Source organism: Pleurodeles waltl, chromosome 3_1 (genome assembly GCF_031143425.1).
Source record: "Pleurodeles waltl isolate 20211129_DDA chromosome 3_1, aPleWal1.hap1.20221129, whole genome shotgun sequence".
Taxonomy (NCBI): Eukaryota; Metazoa; Chordata; class Amphibia; order Caudata; family Salamandridae; genus Pleurodeles; species Pleurodeles waltl.
In genome coordinates, this window is record NC_090440.1 from 1688905309 (window position 1) to 1688917861 (window position 12553).

Genomic DNA, 12553 nt, shown 5'->3' on the forward strand with positions numbered 1-12553 from the left:
AAATGTGCTGCTGATAAGACAGGTCTCCGGTACGTGACGCAGGGAAGTACTGGCAATCTCGGGGAGGTCACTAGTACATACGTATAGATATTGGTAGAATAGGACAGATACCCCGTGCTACGGATCAGTGTGATGTCCGCTCATGAAAAGTGCCAGTACACTCCCAATTAAATGTATGGTTCCAGTGATGCTAAGTGAAGTTACTCCCCACTGCTTTGTACTATAATTGCAAACCCTGAGATTGTTGTTGTTTTATCATACACAGACGGGACTTTGTCTTATTTCCTATGTTCCATACAGTTGGCACGTTCCCAAAAAAAATTACAGAAATCCTTAATTTATATCGCTGTATACTGACTGACAAGTGTTTCGCTCTGGGTGAAGTTAACCATGAGTTTTCTTAAAGCATATCTTGCACGGATGTTCTGTCGCTATGCCATAGTAAACTAATGCACATTTCATCGATTCTAGCTCAGAGCATCGATGATGAATTAGGGTATTTACCAAATCATCAATGTAATGGCGTGAAGTGTACTGCTAATGGAAACCCACAACCTTGAGAGGAGACCTGGCCTAGTTCCAGAGCTGCCAACTTTGTAGCATAGGGAACCATATTCTAATTCAGTCTTGTCTTAACATCCTCTTATTCTTGGAAAACCACTTTATCTCCCTGTCCTTAAAAAGTTTTAAAAAATGCAGCACAGTCTAGTTCTGTTGTAGAGCACTCCGGTGCCTTTGGGCTCAGTTTGTGCCATTAAAACAAGCATTGGCAAAGCTAACAGTTCTAGCCTTTGGAATTTATTGGCTTTGACAATATTTTTAGCAATATCATACAACATGGCCAAAGAGAAAGGAAAATGAAGAAGATGCAATGATGTGCCCACCTGCCTCATTTTGTAGGCATGCGCAAAGCAGACGTGCACCTACAAAATGACGCAGTCACTTTTTTTCTCTTTTTATTTACAAATCCAAGTTGGAGAGGTAAATATTTTTTTTTTTTTAAAATAGGAAAATGTTTCTTCTGTTTTTATGGTGGTGGTGGGGAGAAACAACACAGGTGGGGCAAGAAAGATGGGTGTGTGTGGAGAAGAAACCAATATGCATCCGGGGCAGAAACAACCCTGAGGGTCGGGGCTGAAGCAACATACTGGGCCCAGGTCAGGGAAAGTATACTGAGGATGGGGGGAAGCAACACAGGTGAGAGAAAGCAATTTTGGGGACAGAAGCACACAAGGTTGAACACAATACTGAGGAGGCCAGATGAGAAGCACCTGTGAGAGTAACAAGGAGCTCACTGGAAGGGGAAAGAGCAGTAAACAGAGGAGACAGCTGGAAAACACATGCAGTCTTGTGGAGTGCTGAAGCAGAAAGAAAAAAAGTAGCAGGTTCAACAGTGAGCAGTTGAAAGACAGAAGTAACAAATTCATTCTCCGTGAGAGGGACAAACACAAGAAAGGTCAGAAAGCCCACATAAGCTGCAAAATAAAAAAGCAAACAATGAGAGGGACAATAAAGCCAACCAATGACAAGCAGTGGACGGGCTCTAAGGCCACTATAAGCTCACAGTAGGACTTTTTACCGACAGGCAGCCTGTGCTGTATAGTAGACAAGACTTAAAACCTTCCAAAAAACTGTAAGTCAAAAGCACTGAGCACCTGGAACCGGTGAGGTTGGGTTCAGAGCGCGCCCAACCACCAGTCATGCCACTCATTCTGGATGTCTGCAAAGCCCCCTGAAAGAAACTACGGAAGCACAGATTGTGCCAAAGGTATATTTTAGGCTCTCCAGTGAAGCACCTGCAGGGAGCGATCCTTACAACAATATATTAGACAACAGAGCTCTGAGCTCCAAGAAATCAGGCGCCAGTAGAGAGAGCGTGGACTCAGGCATCAGAGGGCTGCTGTGCCCGAGGGACAGGAGGCGTTTACCATTAGGGCTGGCATGGCTTACATATCGGGATCTGGCACAACTGGAGCAGCCGGTAAAGAGGCAGATGGGTCCAGCTCCACCTGTCATGTCTCCTGTAGAGAGAGAGAGAGAGAGAGAGAGAGAAAGAAGTCGAACCCGTCCTGGAAAGTTCTGACAAGTCTACAAACCCCATACAGACACAAACAAGCCCGAACCCACACAAATAGTGGCCACATCCGGTTTAGCAACACAGAACCCGTTCCAAATACAAATATTATCTTCACCAAAACATACCCTTAACACTTGAATTGGCAGCACTCGACAGGGGTGTGCCTTGGTGAACATTGTCTTATTGAGCCTGCAAGTGCACAATTGGAAATATAAAGGCTCGTGTTTTGTTAATTTACATAAAAAATATCAGAGTTACAAAACCACGGGAGTGTGCCCCAAACTGATCAATGCATCCACCCTCCGGCACTCACCTATGCCACCTGAGAAGTTGGTAAAAATATAAGGACAAATGCGAATGTTTTACTTAATACCTTGGAGAGAGGACGTTTATTAAGTAATTAACTGAGGGTGCCTGAATATTGATTAAGCCTCCCAGCAAAAGGTGGCATTTTGCACTCTGGGATCTCATATTGTATGACAAAGAAGTTTATAAATAAACAACACTGCACAGGGTGCCCCAATCACTCCATAGAGGGCAGGGTTTCCACTCCTGGCCTTTCATCTGATAAGCTGATGCATTCTGGATGTTGTAGTCTTGGCGCGCTTCCATTAAACTAAGACTAAAACACCTGATGGGGATGACTTGTAGGTTAAAATCCAGGAGTGGTCAGACTTTCTGTGGTACAAACGTGAAGGATGTGAAGTAGCCACTCTAGCATCCCCGGAAACTAGACAAGTGATGTAGAACAGAAGTCACAGGAGAAATTAAAAGGCCATAAAGGGGTGGAATTATCTCCAAGGAACAAGCCTCCCTTAACTGTAGCATTTCCAGAACATCAGCTGTCTATATGTTAAGAAAGATACATTACAGAGGGTCTAGCTGTCGCTCCTCCATAGAACTGCTCACATGGTTTGTTGATTTCCTTTTTTATCAAACTATTTTGAAAACAAAAGGTAACATCTAGGACACCAGGCAAGACCCCCATACGACAATTCTACCAATCTATCAGCGACTGTTGATATTGAAGCACCGTACACCAACGTTAAAAACAGGGAGCACACGCTTGTGTTGAATCAATCATGAACACACATCCTAGGTCCCTTCGGTTATCAACCGACATCACCAGAGAATGAGACACACTCATTCACAAAATAAGTTTTGTTTTCAAAACTGAATTATTTAACTGGCGGAAGGATGCCTCAATGGGGACATCTTTTGCCCCCAACCTGGCTAATCCTTTGATGGTAGCATTAGTGGACATTGCTACCTTTAGCTCCAAGAACGTGGGGTTTAACAAGCTCATTTTGGACAACAAACATATTTTAAGCAAAGAATATAAAGGTGCGAACAAATCAATTTTTGTGTTCAATTACAGGAACATTAAAGATTGTCTAGGAGGTGCATTCAAGTCCAAAGGAGTGGTAGTTGTACAAAGAGCGTACAATGGTTCACCCACATATCAAATGATGTTTCAGATGTGACAATTTCACTATACACTAATACACAGTCAACAGCCAGGATTTTATTCATAGGTACTCTGTGAAACAAAGTGTAGCACATGAAACCTCACCTATGCAATCTATTGCCCATGTAACCTAAAGTATGTGCAGAAAAACAGAAAATGCATAGGGACAGCATAAACTGAAGTAGAAGCAATCAATAACAAGCATTTGCAATGCAACGGGTCTCGCGTTTGCTCGTGTTAGAGCTGATAGCGTTGTAAACTCCTAACCCGACTTTTCACTGGTAATGAAACCTATCGGCAAAAGTGCATTTATGTACGTAACCCAAAAAAGTGCAATTAACTGTGTAACATGGCCGATATTATGTGCGCTCGACTTCTGCCAAGCGAGATCGCGCTGGGAAAATGGTGAAAAAGTAGTCCACGAGCCGGACAGAAAACAGCGAGCCTCGCATGTTTTCTGTCCTTGGTCGATGCGCTCGAGGAGGGCTATCCATCGGAAAAGGCATGACGTGCATGCCTGCCACTAATGAAATCAAGCACATTCTAACAGGCAAGCCCAAAAGCCAATGACAGACACTGACGTGACGTGGACAGGGCTCCGAGCCCTTTTTAATTACTAAAGCGTCTCGCTTAGCGAAACGCATGCGCAAGCACATGCAACGCAGGCTCGACCCTAAAAAAAGAGAGCCGTTGCTGGTCGTTGTACTAAGTTAAAGATCAGTTTTGAATTATTGCATGCCACATCTTTGTACAATTGTTTACAAAGTGTGTTTTTTAAGCATTCATAATGAGCACTGCTGGATTCACTCCACTTTATAGGCCTTTTGCATTGCTGGCTGCTGCCCCCTATACAACAGAATCAAGGGTTAAGACATTTGTGTAACTGACCAACTATCGTTAAATGTCCAAAAGAATTTCTACTGAACCATACTGGTTTCAATTAATTTGTTATTCGGTAAATTTAGACTCAGATTCATATCACTATGCTCACCCTTGTGAATTAAATATTTACTTTGAATGTGGGTCCCCGCATGGGAGTAACAGCTCACATATTTCAGATTTCAAGCCTGAACAACTTCACTGCAAATAACTGAATAACAATTGATGTAATTGATGTACAAACGTGTATTACTTTTTTGTATACCCCATATGTTTATTTTTGTTTCCAAAGATTGTTTTTGCTTTTCTAAGACTATACAGAGTTTCACAACATAGAAAGAATAATGGCGAATTCGAAATTATACAAATGACACAAATGGTGATAAAAAAAATAGTAAAAATAAAGTAAAATAGTCCATTCATCTTCGACCCCCATCATCATCAAGATCAGCTCAGTGAGGTAACAAACCCTGCGGGGGGGGGGCCCTGCAAAGTATTTAAAGGGCTCCCCTTTGAACTCACTCAGGAGCTCTCAAGCCAGGATACAGCGTCGAGGGCCCCCTGGGGCTAGCCCCCTCCCACACTGCAGGGGCTGCGGGGGCCTTTGTTGTGCCACTAGATCAGCTCCCATCATTCAGGTGATATTGGTATCTCCAGTGAGAGGTCATAAGCTATTGTGAAGGGCTAAGGCTTTTCGTTCTGATGAACTTCTTTAGAGCTGTAGGTTAGTCATAATTTTCATCGCCCTTTCTTGAATTTCGTGAAGTTTGTGTTTCATGACCTTGGGATTTCAGTCCCACATTAGCCACCGTAATCAAAGGGGTTGGTAAGCGTCGAGCATCAGTTGTTTATACTTAGTCTAATATTGGTACGAACCGCATTCTTCAATGACTTTGCGTACAGTTTTGGAATGATGCGGTCCCATAACACCGGTGTACCCAGCGTGGACACAAGGCCGTGAGACACAAACTAAGTTGTACATGGGAAATGGCCAGGGAGCAATACACTAAAGGGTGATGAACATTATGCATAACCTACCGCCGTGAAGAAGTTCATCAGAACAAAACTCCTTGGCTATTAAGCTTCAAAATGTTTTTATGAAGGAATGTCGTATTGGAAATAATAAATGATATGTTTTTTGCTACCTCATGGATTCTTGCGCATGATTACAATGGGCCGTGACTGATGAGGAATTTACCCAATGAGAAGGAAGAGCGCTGACATCCATCAGTTTGCAGAATAAGGATTCGGCTCCTAGTGAGTGGGCGAATTTGGAGATTGTGGTGATTGATCATTGGATCACATGCACCAAGGTTTACTATACACATTGACTAATGAGAGAACTGTGTTGATAGGTGGGAAGTGTGTGCTAGTCCCAGTCCCCAATTGTAAATTACCTACCGTGAAGGGCTGACCTGATGATAGGAGTAGCACAGATCGCAAGTGTCCATCACGGTATGTGTGCCAAATAGAGCTCTTGGGTAAGACCCTTAACCTCTTTGTCAGCGTTGTTCAACTGGAAGGTATAACCTTGGGTATTTTTGCCTGATCAAACACCAAGACAACGATACCATTGTGCATTTTTCGAAGTGATACTTTGTTTTTCCCTTTTCAGATTGGACTCACTCTGTTCTCTCCCATCCTGCACCTTACGGTGATGCACTCAAGCACTGATGTCTTTCCTTGTAATCATACTTCTGTCCCAAAATGGAGTCCAAATCACACACTGATTTCTTTCAATATCATGACTTTGTCAATCTTGACCTGACCATGCTAATTTTTCCAAACTCCCTTTCAACCCTTGTAGGAAGTTGGCTCTGTATGTGCTATTTCAAAGTAAGGAATAGCATGCACAGAGTCCAAGGGTTCCCCTTAGAGGTAAAATAGTGGTAAAAATAGATAATACTAATGCTCTATTTTGTGGTAGTGTGGTCGAGCAGTAGGCTTATCCAAGGAGTAGTGTTAAGCATTTGTTGTACATACACATAGACAATAAATGAGGTACACACACTCAGAGACAAATCCAGCCAATAGGTTTTTGTATAGAAAAATATCTTTTCTTGGTTTATTTTAAGAACCACAGGTTCAAATTCTACATGTAATATCTCATTCGAAAGGTATTGCAGGTAAGTACTTTAGGAACTTCAAATCATCAAAATTGCATGTATACTTTTCAAGTTATTCACAAATAGCTGTTTTAAAAGTGGACACACTGCAATTTTCACAGTTCCTAGGGGAGGTAAGTATTTGTTAGGTTAACCAGGTAAGTAAGACACTTACAGGGCTTAGTTCTTGGTCCAAGGTAGCCCACCGTTGGGGGTTCAGAGCAACCCCAAAGTCACCACACCAGCAGCTCAGGGCCGGTCAGGTGCAGAGTTCAAAGTGGTGCCCAAAACACATAGGCTAGAATGGAGAGAAGGGGGTGCCCCGGTTCCGGTCTGCTTGCAGGTAAGTACCTGCGTCTTCGGAGGGCAGACCAGGGGGGGTTTTGTAGGGCACCGGGGGGGACACAGGTCCACACAGAAATTTCACCCTCAGCGGCGCGGGGGCGGCGGGTGCAGTGTAGAAACAAGCGTCGGGTTCGCAATGTTAGTCTATGAGAGATCTCGGGATCTCTTCAGCGCTGCAGGCAGGCAAGGGGGGGATTCCTCGGGGAAACCTCCACTTGGGCAAGGGAGAGGGACTCCTGGGGGTCACTTCTCCAGTGAAAGTCCGGTCCTTCAGGTCCTGGGGGCTGCGGGTGCAGGGTCTCTCCCAGGCGTCGGGACTTTAGGTTCAAAGAGTCGCGGTCAGGGGAAGCCTCGGGATTCCCTCTGCAGGTGGCGCTGTGGGGGCTCAGGGGGGGCAGGTTTTGGTACTCACAGTATCAGAGTAGTCCTGGGGTCCCGCCTGAGGTGTCGGATCTCCACCAGCCGAGTCGGGGTCGCCGGGTGCAGTGTTGCAAGTCTCACGCTTCTTGCGGGGAGCTTGCAGGGTTCTTTAAAGCTGCTGGAAACAGTGTCGCAGCCTTTCTTGGAGCAGGTCCGCTGTCCTCGGGAGTTTCTTGTCTTTTCGAAGCAGGGGCAGTCCTCAGAGGATGTCGAGGTCGCTGGTCCCTTTGGAAGGCGTCGCTGGAGCAGGATCTTTGGAAGGCAGGAGACAGGCCGGTGAGTTTCTGGAGCCAAGGCAGTTGTCGTCTTCTGGTCTTCCGCTGCAGGGGTTTTCAGCTGGGCAGTCCTTCTTCTTGTAGTTGCAGGAATCTAATTTTCTAGGGTTCAGGGTAGCCCTTAAATACTAAATTTAAGGGCGTGTTTAGGTCTGGGGGGTTAGTAGCCAATGGCTACTAGCCCTGAGGGTGGGTACACCCTCTTTGTGCCTCCTCCCAAGGGGAGGGGGTCACAATCCTAACCCTATTGGGGGAATCCTCCATCTGCAAGATGGAGGATTTCTAAAAGTTAGAGTCACTTCAGCTCAGGACACCTTAGGGGCTGTCCTGACTGGCCAGTGACTCCTCCTTGTTTTTCTCATTATTTTCTCCGGCCTTGCCGCCAAAAGTGGGGCCTGGCCGGAGGGGGCGGGCAACTCCACTAGCTGGAGTGTCCTGCTGGGTTGGCACAAAGGAGGTGAGCCTTTGAGGCTCACCGCCAGGTGTGACAATTCCTGCCTGGGGGAGGTGTTAGCATCTCCACCCAGTGCAGGCTTTGTTACTGGCCTCAGAGTGACAAAGGCACTCTCCCCATGGGGCCAGCAACATGTCTCGGTTTGTGGCAGGCTGCTAAAACTAGTCAGCCTACACAGATAGTCGGTTAAGTTTCAGGGGGCACCTCTAAGGTGCCCTCTGTGGTGTATTTCACAATAAAATGTACACTGGCATCAGTGTGCATTTATTGTGCTGAGAAGTTTGGTACCAAACTTCCCAGTTTTCAGTGTAGCCATTATGGTGCTGTGGAGTTCGTGTAAAACAGACTCCCAGACCATATACTCTTATGGCTACCCTGCACTTACAATGTCTAAGGTTTTGTTTAGACACTGTAGGGGCACAGTGCTCATGCACTGGTACCCTCACCTATGGTATAGTGCACCCTGCCTTAGGGCTGTAAGGCCTGCTAGAGGGGTGTCTTACCTATACTGCATAGGCAGTGAGAGGCTGGCATGGCACCCTGAGGGGAGTGCCATGTCGACTTACTCATTTTGTTCTCACTAGCACACACAGGCTTGTAAGCAGTGTGTCTGTGCTGAGTGAGGGGTCTCTAGGGTGGCATAAGACATGCTGCAGCCCTTAGAGACCTTTCTTGGCATCAGGGCCCTTGGTACTAGAAGTACCAGTTACAAGGGACTTATCTGAATGCCAGGGTGTGCCAATTGTGGATACAATGGTACCTTTTAGGTGAAGGAACACTGGTGCTGGGGCCTGGTTAGCAGGGTCCCAGCACACTTCTCAGTCAAGTCAGCATCAGTATCAGGCAAAAAGTGGGGGGTAACTGCAACAGGGAGCCATTTCTTTACAACCCTCTAGTATATGTAATTTTGACAGGCACCTAGCCAAGGCACCCTTTTCACAGACTCCAGACCACAATAGGACATGCACCTCTCTTACGTAGCTGATAAAACAATGTTTACTCACTTTATGAATAGTGCCAAGGTAGCTTCCATTTGAACCATCAGTAAAAGATCAGCATTATATATTTGATATTTTGTTGGAGGAGAGGTTGTCAATTAAAAGGTCCAGAATGTTGTTTAGACTACTAGCGCTGAGAAGACGTTCTATTGTTTTTAGATTTCATTTGTCAAAATGCATAAAACACGCATAACACAAAGCATAATGTGTATCCTGTGTTTATTAGCATATTAAAAAATATGTATTTAAACTGATTTGTAAGAGAATATGAGTATCGATTTTTTAGTTCAATAAGGTTATAAGTGATTGTAGAGTTAAAGATCAGGTGGTCAAATAATGGGCCAGATGTAGGAAAAATGAAAATTGCGAGTCGCATTTTGCGAGTCAATGCGACTCGCAATTTGTTATGCCCGGAAATAAACCGGTCCGATTTAGCGACTCGCATCCGGACTCGCAACACTGTGTGCGAGTCCGCAGATTGCGAGGTCGCTGTTTGCGAGTGTGCAAAAAACGAACTCGCAATTAGCGAGTTGGTGTCGCAAATTGCGAGTTCCCTCAAAATTGTTTGCAGGTGCAGCAGAACACTCCAGAAAGCACACCAAAACACTCTGGAAACACTTCCTGGCACATGATGATGACATCACAGCGAGGAAGTTAACAAATACACCTGGGAGGAGGCTGGACCACACCCTTTTACAACTGCCAGTCTGCACACTGAGCTAGCTGCAGCAGCCATGGAGGGAACCCCCCGAAAAAGGAAAATTAAATTCTCTGAGAGGGAGCTTGAGGTGCTGACCGAAGAATGTTGTCAGCACCATGATGAGCTCTTTGGGAGAGCTGCCCTCACTGTTCCAGAGGCCACCAAAAAGAAAATCTGGCAGGAAATGCAAGAGAAAATTAATTCCCTGGGTGTGAGCCACAGGACAATTGAGGACATAAGGAAGAGGTGGTATGACCTCCGCTCCCGGACCAAGGAGAGGGTGGCAGAAAGGCTCCGGGAGATGAGAGGCACTGGAGGGGGACCATCATCTGTGCCACCACCCACACCCCTTGAAGACAGGATTGAGCAAACCTTTGAGCCGGAGGCAGTGTGTGGATTTGGGGACCTGGACACTTCAGAGCCCAGCACATCAACCGGTGAGTACCATGTGATAAGCCTGTACCCCTATCAATGTCATACCCCACCCACCATGTACACATGTGCATGCACAACCAAATTAGCTCCATTTCAGGGTAGAAAAAGCCAGAATGATGCATTATGGGAAATGTAGTCCAATAGGCAGTGCATAGGCAAATGTTTATTAGGAATTGTGCAAAAGATACTAGACACTGACAGTGTGTTCCCCATGTCCCACAGGTCTCCAGCAAGACACCCCCTACACCCCAAGCACCCAGGCCCAGGAGGACACCCCAGGACCCTCCAGCACCCCCACATGCACAGTCAGCAGCATTCCTGCAGTTGTAACGCCTGCTGCAACAGCAACGCCAGGAGCTGCCCCAGCAACAGCCAGGGAGGATACAGGTGCGAGGACAGGGCAGCCACCACTGCGCAGGCGTCGCAGGGCAAGAGCGTCTGATTTCCGGATTCATCCTCCAACCAGCAGTGAGGCACATCTGCTGCGGGGTCAGCGCCTGCAGAACACAATATTGGGCAGGATCAGTGGGGTGCTGCACCGCATTGAAAGACAAAACCATGCAAGCATGCGGCACCTCAACAGGCGGATGGACCTGATGTGCCAGAACACTGGGGACATTGCCTCTGCCATCAGGGAACTGGCGGCCAGACTGCTGGGTCAGGCAGAGGCTGGGCGGCGCAGGGATCGGCAGATTATGTTAAGACTGGACAGGATGGCCACATCAATCGGCAGGCTAGCCATCAACACAACAGGCCTGTCGAGGAGGACAGTTGGCCTGCAAATTGAGATGGGCCATTTTGCTGGGGATGTTGCCAGGGGCCTGGGACGTCTCACACATATCATAGAACTAATGGAGACACGTGAGATGTCGAGGGCCACCGGGGAAACACCCCAAGATAGTGAAGAGGGCTCCACAGTGAGCAGTGTATCTGCCACTGACAGTAGGGTGCTAAGGAGTGGGAGGCAGAGCACCATAGATGCGGCTGGGACCAGCCAGGCTGGCAAGAGGGGCAGGAGAAGTTAGCCAACAGCCCGGACAAACAAATGTGGCACATGGCTTTAATGTGCCACATGAGTGGTTGGCATTTCCCTGCCCATGGACAATTTCATCTTGTATATAGTTCATGCATTACATTATTAAAACAGTTATTTTTCTTCCACTTAACAAAAGGAGTGTTTGGTTAATGGGTGAGTATGGTGGGAGTTTACACGTACCGTCCAAAATATTGCGTTGCAATGTGTTCCCGTCTCAGTCTGCCTTGATTAGCTAGACTCCTATCCCCATGATGGCGGTGTGGTTGTTCTTGCTCTTCCTCATCAGGATCTTGGTCTGCAGGGGTGAGAGGTAGCCCACGTCTGGTAGCTATGTTGTGGAGGATGGCGCATGCGACCACAATTTTGAAGGCGGTAATGGGGGTGTATTGGAGGGCGCCTCCGCTGCGGTGGAGGCATTGGAATCTTGCCTTCAGGAGTCCGAAGGTGCGCTCTATGAGGTTCCTGGTCCTCTTATGCGCACTGTTGTATTGCCTCTCTGAATCATTGCTGGGTGTTAAAAATGGAGTCATGATCCATGGCCTTAGAGCATATGCACTGTCACCTGTTGGGCACAAAAGTACACTGTTAGTAAGTCCAGATAGTCGTGCACAGTGACCTGTGTGTATGTCTGCAAGGTATATGCAGCTCTACCTAGGAGGTATCCGTCTCCAAACTCCCCACGTTCCAGGCGTTGATGTATCCCACTATGTCTAAAAATGTATGAGTCATGGGTACTGCCTGGAAACTTAGCTACGATGTCCGTGATGACGTAATGGGCATCACAAACAACCTGTATGTTGAGTGAGTGGGTACACTTTCTATTGCGGAAAATATGTTCCAAATTAGCGGGGGGCATATTTGAATGTGTGTCTGTAGGAAGTTGGCTCTGTATGTGCTATTTCAAAGTAAGGAATAGCATGCACAGAGTCCAAGGGTTCCCCTTAGAGGTAAGATAGTGGCAAAAAGAGATAATACTAATGCTCTATTTTGTGGTAGTGTGGTCGAGCAGTAGGCTTATCCAAGGAGTAGTGTTAAGCATTTGTTGTACATACACATAGACAATAAATGAGGTACACACACTCAGAGACAAATCCAGCCAATAGGTTTTTATATAGAAAAATATCTTTTCTTAGTTTATTTTAAGAACCACAGGTTCAAATTCTACATGTAATATCTCATTCGAAAGGTATTGCAGGTAAGTACTTTAGGAACTTCAAATCATCAAAATTGCATGTATACTTTTCAAGTTATTCACAAATAGCTGTTTTAAAAGTGGACACAGTGCAATTTTCACAGTTCCTAGGGGAGGTAAGTATTTGTTAGGTTAACCAGGTAAGTAAGACACTTACAGGGCTTAGTTC